The sequence below is a fragment of the Tenrec ecaudatus genome, chromosome 5 (genome assembly GCF_050624435.1).
Source record: "Tenrec ecaudatus isolate mTenEca1 chromosome 5, mTenEca1.hap1, whole genome shotgun sequence".
Lineage (NCBI taxonomy): Eukaryota > Metazoa > Chordata > Mammalia > Afrosoricida > Tenrecidae > Tenrec > Tenrec ecaudatus.
The window spans coordinates 182690955-182702501 of NC_134534.1; the positions used below are offsets into that span (position 1 = coordinate 182690955).

An 11547-nucleotide genomic window follows, 5' to 3' on the forward strand; every position below is an offset into this window, starting at 1 on the left:
TATCTATCTATCTATCTATCTAGCTAGCTAGATAGCTAGCTAGCTATCCCTTCCTGCTGTTGAGTCACTTAGGCAGCTGCTAGAGCCACTGGAGACCTAAGAGCCCTGGGGTGCCGCCACCACCCTTGGATCCACAAGACTGTGATCTTCACCAGGGGTGGGATCGGGGAGGGAGGGGGATGGGGGGAAAAAAAGGGAAACCGAGCTGATTCCAGGAACCCAAGTGGAAGGTGAATTATGAGAGTGACGAGTGCAACGAATGTATAAGGGTGCTTTGCTCAATTTATGTATGTACAGATTGTGATAAGAGCCTTATGAGCCCCAATAAAAAGATTTTTTTTAAAAAAAGACTGATCTTCTTGCATTGTGCATTATTGCATGCGGTTGCGTGAGTCTGAAGAGGGACTTATGGACTAGTATTGGACTTACGTCCTAACATTGGATTTATGAGTGTGATCTGGACTGGGCTGGAATGTTTTCTTAATATACAATTGCTCTTTGATATAAAGATCTTTCTTTCTTTTTTTTTTCTTCATGTCTGTAACAAAATTTATCCCTGAACCTCAGCAGAGAGGAACAGGGCCCATGAGTTATAGTCTCTGTGTATGCCTTTTGGGCCAGTGCCATAAAGCTCTTTCTTATACATATCTGAGTGTCCCTGGATTTGCTTCTCTAATCAACTTGGTCAAACACATGCCCTTGCATATATTCTTTAGAGAAATGTCTATTCAAGTCCTATTCTCATTAATTTTTTGGTCCTATTTTTTTAAATTTTTGGTCCTATTTTCATTAATTCCCATGAATAGCTTGATATGTATACAATATATACATGTATATTCTCCATATAATCTTTCATTCCCTAGGTTGTCTTTTCATTTTCTTAATAATGTAGCTGCTGCACAATAGATTTTAACTTTGATGAAATACAATTTACCTATTTTTCCTCTGTTGCTCATGCTTTTGGTGTCAAATCTTAAAACCCATGATCAACTGTAAGAAAATTTACCCTATATTTTTTCTTAATAGTTTATGGTATGAACTTTTATATTTAGGTCACTGATCCATTTTGAATTAATTGTGTATATGGTGTGAGGCAGAGGTGCAACTTCCTTTTCCAGTTTTTCCCAGTACATCTTGTTGGAGAACATGTTCTCTCCCGTTGAAGGACTCGACCCTCTTGTTGAAAATTAATTGGCTATAAATATATGGGTTTATTTCTAGACCCCCAATCCTATTGCATTGGTCTCCATGCCTGTTCTTACACCAAAACCACATTTATTTGGTTACTATAGTGTAAACGTTTTTTTTTTACATTTTATTGGGGGTTCATACAACTCTTACCACATTCCACCCATCCGTTGTGTCAAGCACATTTGTACATCTCTTGACATCATCATTCTCAAAACATTTGCTTTCTATTTGAGTCCTTGGCATCGGCTCCTCATTTTATCCCCCTCCCTCCCCACCACCCCCTCCTTTTTGAACCCTTGATAATTTATAAATTATTATTATTTTGCCATGTCTAACACTATCCGACGTCTCCCTTCACCCACTTTTCTGTTGTCCGTCCCCTATGGAGGGGGTTGTATGTAGATCCTTGTAATCAGTTCCCCCCTTTCTACCCCCATATAAAAGTTCTCTCAAAGTAAAATAAACTGTCATATCAATGATGAAACATTATCTCTAATTACTATACAATTGTTTTATTATGGTAATAATATTGGCAACAAAACCTTGTGGGGGTACAGGTCCCGAACACTCAAACGGGTCCTCAGGAACAACTTTGTGACTGTGGAAAATAATAAAGACAGACAGACAAAACGGGGCACAGAGGCTCCTTGTTCCTATGTCAGGACCAAGAGAATGAATGCATTTTCTAATGGGTATTTATAATAGGGCTCACAGATCTCTCAAAAGGCAGACACATCACACAGCAAACATATTACATAGTGGGTAGTATCACAAGTGGGTAAGATAATAAACAAGCAATGAAGTGAATTATCATCTTGACCTAGTGCTAGTTGACCTCAAACTCCCGTTAGCCCTCCCCAGGGGAGCAATCTATGATCCGTATCAGAAGAGGATGTCAGAGAGCGTTAGCTACATTTTCCAGTGGGTCAGGGAATAGAACCCGGTGTGCTTATGTACTGATAACCTTCAGGCAGAGGGAATCAGCCAGCGCAGGAGTGACTCCTCTCTTATGGTGGCTCCTTTAAGACTGCTCCTTAATGAGGGCTATTGAGGGGAGCACATTTTTGACCTGGAGAACATATATTTGAAGGCATTTCTGTCTCAGAACAATGGCACTCTTTCTCCAAATAGGACCAGTTTTCCAGACCCTTGGTTGCAAGTGTAGGAATAAGGCCAAATACTCTCATCCAAGTCCTCAGTTTACCACAAAACCTAAGCCAATTAAACATTCTGTACACAAGGAATTCATTGGCATTGACTATATTTCTTATAGTGTACAGCCATCAAATTACCCATATTCAAGTTGCTCCACCATCATTATAGAAACTCAGTGTCGTTGGACAGGGCAAGATATGACAAAATAATACCTTATAAATTATCAAGGGCTCATGAGGGAGGAGGCACGGGGAGGGAGGGGAAAATGAGGAGCTGATGCCAGGGGCTTAGATGGAGAACTGATGTTTTGAGAATGATGAGGGCAATGAATGTACAGATGTGCTTTACACAATTAATGTATGCATAGATTGTGATTAGAGTTGTATGAGCCCCCAATAAAATGATTTTTAAAAAAAGAAACTCAATGTCCCCTCAACAATGAATCCCCATCCTACTGGATAACACTAATAAAGTTTAGCCTGTATGCACTTGCTTATTTTATATAAGAGTGATCATACAATGCATGTCTGTTTGTGACTGACTGATTCCATTCAACATATTTTCAAGATTCATTCATTTTGTAGGATATGTCAGGACTTAATTTCTCCTTATGGCTGAGTAATATTCCATAGTATGTATAGACCACATTCTGCTTATCCATTTCTTTCTTTTTTATTTATATCCACTTACTTCTTGATGGACTTTTAGATTGTTTTCACATTTGCGCTATTGTGAAAAGTGCTGTCACTGATGTATATTGTGATCCTGCTCTCAGTTATTTGGGGTATATACCTAACAGCTGGGTATTATGGGATTCTGTGCTGAACTGTTCAATGAACTTCCAAAGTATTTTTCAGTGGCAGAAACATTTTACATTCTCACCACTCATAGATGAGGGTTCTCATTTCCCTACAATAATCCCTCACAAAACTTATTTTCCATAAAATAATTGTAGTCATCTTAGTGGAAGTAAGGTGGTATCTCAGTGTTTAATGTTTTTTTTCACTTCTTTGATAACCAGTGGTGTTGAGCATCTCTTTATGTGTTTGTTGCATATTTGTAAACCTTTTTTGAGTGAAATGTCTATTCAAGTCTTTGACAATTTAAAAAATAAAATGTTGGGTCTTTTTGTTAAGTTGTAGGAGTCTTTATATTTTGAATATTAAACCCTTATCAGATATATAGTTCTCAATTTTTTCTTCCAATTATTTTAGCTCTCTTCACTTCATTAGCCAAGTTATTTGTTCACCAACGTTTAAAGTTTTGATGCAGTGAAATTTATCTATTTTGTCTTTAGGTATCATAGCTAAGAATCAGTCCATTGTTAAAAATTTGGTTCTAAAACATAATCTCTTTCTAATTTTTTTCCCTTAGTTTTCACATTTAGGTTCTTCATTCATTTTTAGATACTTTTTGCACATACAATTTGCTTTCATTTTTTGTGTGGAATGTGAAAATGATAGTCTCTATGTCTATCGTTATACCAGTATCAGACAAGTTTGTATTACTGTAGCTTTGTAGTATGTTTTGAAATCAGGGTGTGTGCGTATTCCCAGCTCATTATTTTTCAATATTGCTTTTTGGGGACTCTTACTCATTTATATTAATTGAGAGTTGGCTTTTCCATTTCTGAAATAAAGGCTGTTGGAATTTTTATGAGGACTGTTGAATCTATAGATTGTTTTGGGTAAGAATGACATCTTAACAATATCAAGTCTTCTAATCCATGAGCACAAAATGTCCTCCCTCTTATTTAGCTATCCTTTAATTTCTGTCACCAATATTTTCATAGTTTGGGGGATTTAATTTTTTTTACTTCTATGGTTTAATTTATTCTTAGGTATTTTATTCTTTAAGATGCTATTTTTAATGGAGTTATTTTCTTTACTTCCTTTTCAGATTACTCATTGTTGGTGTTCAGAAACCCAGTTGCTCTTGTATCCTGCAACTTTGCCAAATTTATTAACTCTAGTAGCTTTCTTAGGCATCCTGGTGGTGCCATGAGTTAAGCATTGGGCTGCTAACTGAAAGGCTGCTGGTTCAAAACTACCGGTGGTTTCATTGGCGAAAGATGACATAGTCTGCTTGCATAAAGATTTGCAATCTTGGGAACCCTACGGGGCAGTTCTACTCTGTCCTACAGGGTCTTGATGAGTGTGTCGGTCCAGGTGGGCTAGAGAAACAAATCGAGCCACTCATATGTGTGTAAGAGAGAGCTTTATATCAAAGAGTATCAAAAAGTGTGGACTTAGTTGACTCCTCTCTTGGATAGCTGCTTGTTTAAATATAAGCCTTTAAGACTGCAGACACTATTCCAATTGACAGCCAGGCACCATCTACTTTCTTCCCCACACTTTGGTGCAGCACCCTTGTCTTCGGTGATCATTTCATGAAGGCGAGTGAATCGCTATGTTATCAGAATTAATTGTTCTTAGACTCAGGCTAGTGGTAAGTAGAAGCTCAGAATGACTGTACAACTCTTCTTGATGTGATTGGACTATTGAATTGTATACTGTGTGAATTATGTCTTGCTAAATTGACTAATAAGCCTCTCTCTTGCTAAAGAAGGTGCATATTGGATTTCTTGAGCATTTGCCCATTAACACTGGTGATTACTCGTCAGTAACCTCTTTATGACCCAGCCCAGTTCCCCCTCCGGGTAAGGTCTGAGCTGGAGGCTTATACTGACTGGCCAGTTACCAAGGGAAATGAGACAGTATTGGGGGGGGGGGTTGAATCAGTGCCTAAAACCAAAAGAGTCCCCTGACAGACCTATGGTTTCATCCTGATCCTTAAAATACCATCTTGAGTTACCCCTTCTCCCCATTCACTCTCTGACCACCAAGCTGCCAAAGTAAAGTTCAAAGTAAAGGACAGGAAAGGGCAGTGTCCCTTCGGAACCTAGAAAGATAGCAGGGAGCAGGTGATTTAAGGGAAAGACAGAGGAAGGCTAGTCACAGATACACATTGAGTAGGTGGAGGAGAGACTTAAAACATAGATAGGTGAAGGAGGAACAGACAGGAAAGAAAAGGGTAGACAGGAGGATGTTCCCTCTCAAACCCTAAACATGCAAACAGGAGAGAGCCATCTCATTTGTCCTCCCCAATTCTGACTCCTCCTGACTCTCTTTATCATAAAGCCTTCGACAAAGGCTCTACAGAAGTTACTGTTTATTTTTAATCTCACCTCCTATAAGAAGCAAACCACTATCAACTCCGTATTAAAAGAACAAATCATGCACAGCTGTTTGGACTCAGTCAGGCATAGCCTTGATGGTGTGTCAGTCTGTTTTCCATCTTTCTTTTCTCTTTGACGCATGTGCTGAATACAACTTTGTGCACACCTCCCCCCATTATAATCTTGTGTTGATTTTCAAAGAAGAGCCACATGTCAGCCCCCTTTCAGCAGACTGAGGTCAACACCTTGATCAGGCCCGTCAGAGAGAAGATGTACGTTCAACTGGCTCCTGACTATGATACTTCAGATGTTTCCAACAAATTCAGAATCATCTAAACCGAGTCCAGCTGGCTAGTGCTAAATATACTTTTTTCAAGACATAAAAAAAGAAAACAATAGCTTCCAAGTTGCTTAAATTCTTGAATGCAAAAATGATGATCTGATATGTGAACACCACCTAATTCACAATTAAAAGTTTGTGGAAAAACATAATCCAAAGATAATAAAATTTTCTCACAAACTTTTTAACTCCCTCTCAATGAAAGGCTTCGAAAAGCCTGTTAGTCCTATGTGTTTGAGTCTTTTTCTGGACTGTTTCACTGATCTGCATGCTTGCCCTTCCATCAATACCACATTTTCTTGACTGCGATAGCTTTATGGTAACATTGGAAGTCAGATCATTTAGTTCCTCTTTAAAGATTTTTGACTTTTTTAGTTCCTTTTATGTTTCCATATCATCATCAACAACAAGACTTTCTACAGCATTTTATAATCAACTTGTTTATTCATACCAGAAATCCTGATGGAATTTGAACTGATTGACCAGTCAATTTAGAAAGATTTGACACCTGAACCCCATTGAGTCCTCTAATCCATGAACACAGCATATCTTGCCAACTTGTTTCTTTTTCTATTTCTCTCTTCAGCATTTTACATTACAAATCTTGTACATCTTTTGTTGGATTTACCAAAATGGTTTTTTTTTCTTATGCTGTTTTAAATGGTACTTCAAAATGTTCAATTTCCAATTATTCGTTGCTGGTACATAAATATAGAATAGATTTTTGTATTTTGACCTTGTGTTCTTTGTTGGAGATGCTCTGACACAGTAGCCCACACCAAGCGCCTTGTAACAAAGGAAGAACTTCACTGCTGTGTGTACTCGTGGCTCCGTGGATTCCTATCCAAAGACTGAGCCTGACCTCAGGGAGGACCCCGCCCACCTAGCGTGGGATCCTTGGGGCAGTTCAGGAGGGGAGGGCGGGAGATGTGCAGAGTGAGGGGTGGCTGATTGAAATGTGTGGCGGTAAGTGAACGGGCAGTTTACCAGAACAGAAGCATCAAGTATTAACCCTGTGGTTCTCTCCTGGACACGAGGGAGCCGCTGGACGCTAGCTGGAAGGAGAGCACGAGGCTGCGGAGGTCTGTGTGCTCTTACCCCTGGAATGGGGTACGGTTCCTGTCTCAATATGAATTCGAAAAACTGAACGAACAAATCTCAGGAGAAAATCACCAAGACACATCCATGGCCAAACATTCCAAGAAAACAGCTAGTAAGCCATCTTGAAAGCAGCTTGGGAAAGACAACGAGCTGGCAACAAAGGACAACCAAGAGGTCTAAGCTCTGATTTCTGGAGGTCACGGTGCAAACGAGCAGCCGGCAGCATACAAATCTCAGGGGCAATGCCAAGAACAAGCGATCACCTCTCCAACGCTGTCCCTCAAACACAACTATGAAACAAGAATGAGAGGCCTTTGTAAAACCGAGACAAAGCTTACAAGAAGTACTGACGGGAGTCTGAACTAGAGAAGAGACAGCACTTTGAGATGGACATACTTGGTGGCACCGTGCAGAAGTCAGTCCGTGTATGTTGTTGCTGACGGGTGTCACCAAGTGGTCTTTCAGTATTCCTTGTTTGCTTGACAATTCAAACGCCTCCATTCTTTTTCGGTCTTCATTATTGTCCAGCTTTCACATGCAAATGGGACAAGGGAAAAATACTAATTTTGGCTTGGATCGGGTGAACTTCCTTCTTGATTCATGAAGCTGATCACCTTTTCATAGTTTATTGACAAATTTTGTTTGGTTTATACCCTTGAACACGACGTCTTTGGGATCAATCTGTTTTGGGGTGCAAGTAATAATCTCTCATTCTCATTTGGATTCCATTGAATCTAGTATGACAGTGTCTTTGTTCTGTTGTTGAAGGCCGTTAGCAGCCCTCAGCTGAGCTAAGGGCGGAGGACATGGCAGTCCTCTGCTCCCACGAAGATTACAGCCGTGGAAAGCCTACGTGGTGCCAGCCTTCTTTCTTTTTTTCTGGTCTTTCTTCTAGGGTTGATATGAGTTGGATTCAACTCAATGATTATAAATTTGGTTTTTAGTTGATGGATATTTATCACTTCTCTTTGGAATTGCTTATTAGATCTTTTACCTGTTAAAAAATTTAGGATGTCTCTGTTTTGTAGAAGTCTTTTTGATACTCCGGATATGAGTTCTTTGGCAAAATAGCTGTGTTGCAAGTAGCAAGTGTCTTTTGTTAAAAAGCTGCACATTGCCTGGGGAAGACTGACGAAGAATCAATGCATTTGAGTTACGATGCTGGTGGAGAATTTTTTTTTAATAATTTTATTAGGGGTTCTCATACAACTCTTATCACAATCTATACATACATCAATTGTGTAAAGCACATTTGTACATTCATTGCCTTCATCAGTCTCAAAACATTTGCTCTCCACTTAAGCCCCTGGCATCAGCTCCTCATTTTCCCCTCCCTCCCCGTGCCCCCTCCTTCATGAACCTTGAAAATTTATAAATTATTATTTTGTCATATCTTTCCCTGTCTGATGTCTCCCTTCACCCACTTTTCTGTTGTCCGTCCTCCCCCAGGGAGGAGGTCACATGTAGATCCTTGTAATCCATTCCCCCTTTCCAACCCACCCTCCCTCTAAGCTCCCAGTATCGCCACTCACACCACTGGTCCTGGAGGGATCATCCACCCTGGATCCCTGTGTTTATAGTTCCCATCTGTACCAGTGTACATCCTCTGGTCTAGCCAGACTTTAAAAGGAGAATTCAGATCATGATAGTGGGGGAGGGGGAGGAAGAAAAGAAGCATTTAGGAACTAGAGGAAAGTTGAATTTTTCATCGTTGCTACATTGCACCCTGACTGGCAAGGGGATCTCCAGTGGCCTACAAATGGGCTTTGTGTCTCCACTCCGCACTCCCCACCTCATTCACTATTGTAAGATTTTTTTGTTCTGATGATGCCTGATACATGATCCCTTCGACACCTCGTGATAACACAGGCTGGTGTGCTACTTCCATGTGGGCTTTGTTGCTTCTGAGCTAGATGGCCGCTTGTTTACCTTCAAGCCTTTAAGACCCCAGACACTATATCTTTTGATAGCTGGGCACCATCAGCTTTCTTCCCCACATTTGCTTCTGCACCCATTTGTTTTCAGCGAATGTATCATGGAGGTGAGCACACAATGATATGATTTTTTGTTCTTTGATGCTAGATAACTGATCCCTTTGGCACCTCATGATCACACAGGTTGGTGTGCTTCTTCCATGTGGGATTTGTTGCTTCTGAGCTAGATTGCCACTTGTTTACCTTCAAGCTTTTAAGATCCCAGACGCTATCTCTTTTGATAGCCAGGCACCATCAGCTTTCTTCACCACATTTGCTTATTCACCTGCTTTGTCTTCAGCGGCTGTGTTGGGAAGGTGAGCATCATAGAATGCCACTTTAATAAAAGAAAGTATTCTTGCATTGAGGGAGTACTTGAGTGGAGGCCCAATGTCCTTCTGCTACCTTAATACTAAACCTATAAATATATGCACATAGATCTATTTTCCCATCCTCATATATAAATATATTTGCATATGTACATGTTTTTATCTAGACCTCTATAAATGTCCTTTGCCTCCCAGGTCTTTCCTCTATTTCCCTTGACTTTCCTCCTCTCCCACTATCATGCTCCATCCCCACCAGGGTTTCAGCAATTCCTCTTTGTTACATTACCCTTGATCATTACCAGGCCTCCCACACCCTCCTTGCCCCCAGTTTGGATCAGTTGTTGTTCCCTTGTCCCTGGGTTTGTTAACACCACTTCCTTTCTCCCTCCCTCCCCCTCTCCCATGTCCCCCCAGAACTGTCAGTCCCATTGTTTTCTCCTCCAGATTGTTCATCCAGCCTATCTTATTTAGACAGACCCGCGGAGATAATAACATGCTCAAAAATAAGACAGAGCAAAACCAAGCAACAAAATAACAACAAACTAATGACAAACAAAAGAAAAGTTTGTAGTTAGTTCAAGGACTGTTTGGTGGCCTTTAGGAGTGTTGTCCAGTCCAGTTTGTTGGGGCACCACGCCCTGGCCCCAAAGTCCACATTCAGCATTCCCTGGGACCACACCGCTCCATTCCCTTGCTGTTCTGTTGCACCCCCTTAGTGTTTTGCCTCGGTGTGGTGGGGTCAGATCGGGTACAATTCCCACACTGTATCTCTGGTGGTGTCCCCTGTAGTGCTATGGGCTAGTGAGGGGCGTCATGTCTCATAGTGGGGCTGGCCATGTGGGCCTCTCTGTGGACTGGCTGCTCTAAGCAGGATCATCGTCCTCAAGGCCTGGTGGGCCAGGATGTGCTCCACTCTCTCCTCCTCCCCCTTCATCTGCTCCTGTGTGCTCTGATCATATATGTCCCTCTCTCTGAGCTGCAGATTCAATGCTGTCTTTTGAAATAAATTTTTCTGGGGGGAGGGGCAGGTGTCCACTTAGTATTTGGGATTGGGGCGGCCCCCCAGACCTCTCCACTGGCTCCCTACTCCACGCCGGGATGTTGCATTCACATCTTGGAGCACTGGGTTGAAGTCTGGTCCCTCTTTCCCTGTGGAGATATAAACAATACCCTCCCCTGGGTGGGTTAGTGCCCTGTGCCCCCGCTCCCCATTTCTTTTTTATTATTGTTTTTTTTTCCTTTCCCCACCTCCTTTTTAGTTGTCTACCATGTGTATCCCTGTATTTGATCTGGTTCCTGCCATATTACCTGATCCTCACCCCAGGAATGTTTGTATACAGTAGCTTTTTCCCTATGCCCCTTTTGCATTTCTTTTTTAAAGCTTACCTCAGCAGACTCATGTTGTACTTGTCCTTTTGTGCTTGACTTACTTTGCTTAGCATGATTTCCTCTAGTTCTTCCCATGTAGCGATGTGTTTCATACGCTCATCACTGCTTTTTAGTGATGCGTAGTACTCCATTATATGTATATACCACAGTTTTTTAATCCAATCATCAGTTGATGGAAATTTGGGTTGCTTTCAATTGTGAACTGTGCTGCAATGAACATTGGAGCTCAGATGTCTGGTCTTGGTTTGTTTCTTGCCTCTTCTGGGTATATGCCCAGTAGGGGGACTGCTGGGTTGTATGGTAACTCGATTTCCATCTGTTTTAGATATCGCCAGATCGATTTCCATAGTGGTCGTACAAACTTACAAGTGGTGGTGGAGAATATTGAAAGTACCATGGACTGCCCAGATAACATATATCTGTCTCCCAAGAAGTTCAGCCAGAAAGCCCCTTAGAAGAAAGGATGACAAGACTTTATCTCACATTCTTTGGACATGTTATCATGAAGGACCGGTCCCTGGAAAGAACATCATACTTGGTAAAGTAGATGGGGTAGAAAAAAAGAAGGCCCTTAGGGAGATGGGTGGACACAGTGGCTGCAACAATGGGATCGAACATAACCACCACTGTGAGAATGGTGCAGGACAGGGCAGGGTTTCATTCTCTTGTACAAAGATTCCTCCAAGTCAGAACCGACCGGATGGCTTGCACCTAACAACTCACAATGTGCCTTTTGATGAACAGAAAACTTAATTTTAATGTACTATTTCCCCCTTTATGGTGAGCAGTTATGAGGAGATACCAACCTCCCCCACTCCCTGGAATTGCGCTGGGCAGAGGGGAGCTTTCATAGTGGCATTGTTCCTGCTAAGTGAGCATCCAGCAGCTCGC

The 11547-nt window shown here is 41.3% G+C and overlaps 1 pseudogene; it reads right to left on the reverse strand.

The window, feature by feature from the left end:
• Window positions 1-532: 532 nt before the first annotated feature.
• LOC142449622 (small nucleolar RNA SNORA5) lies at window positions 533-653 on the reverse strand (annotated as a pseudogene).
• Between the last annotated feature and the right edge of the window lie 10894 nt (window positions 654-11547).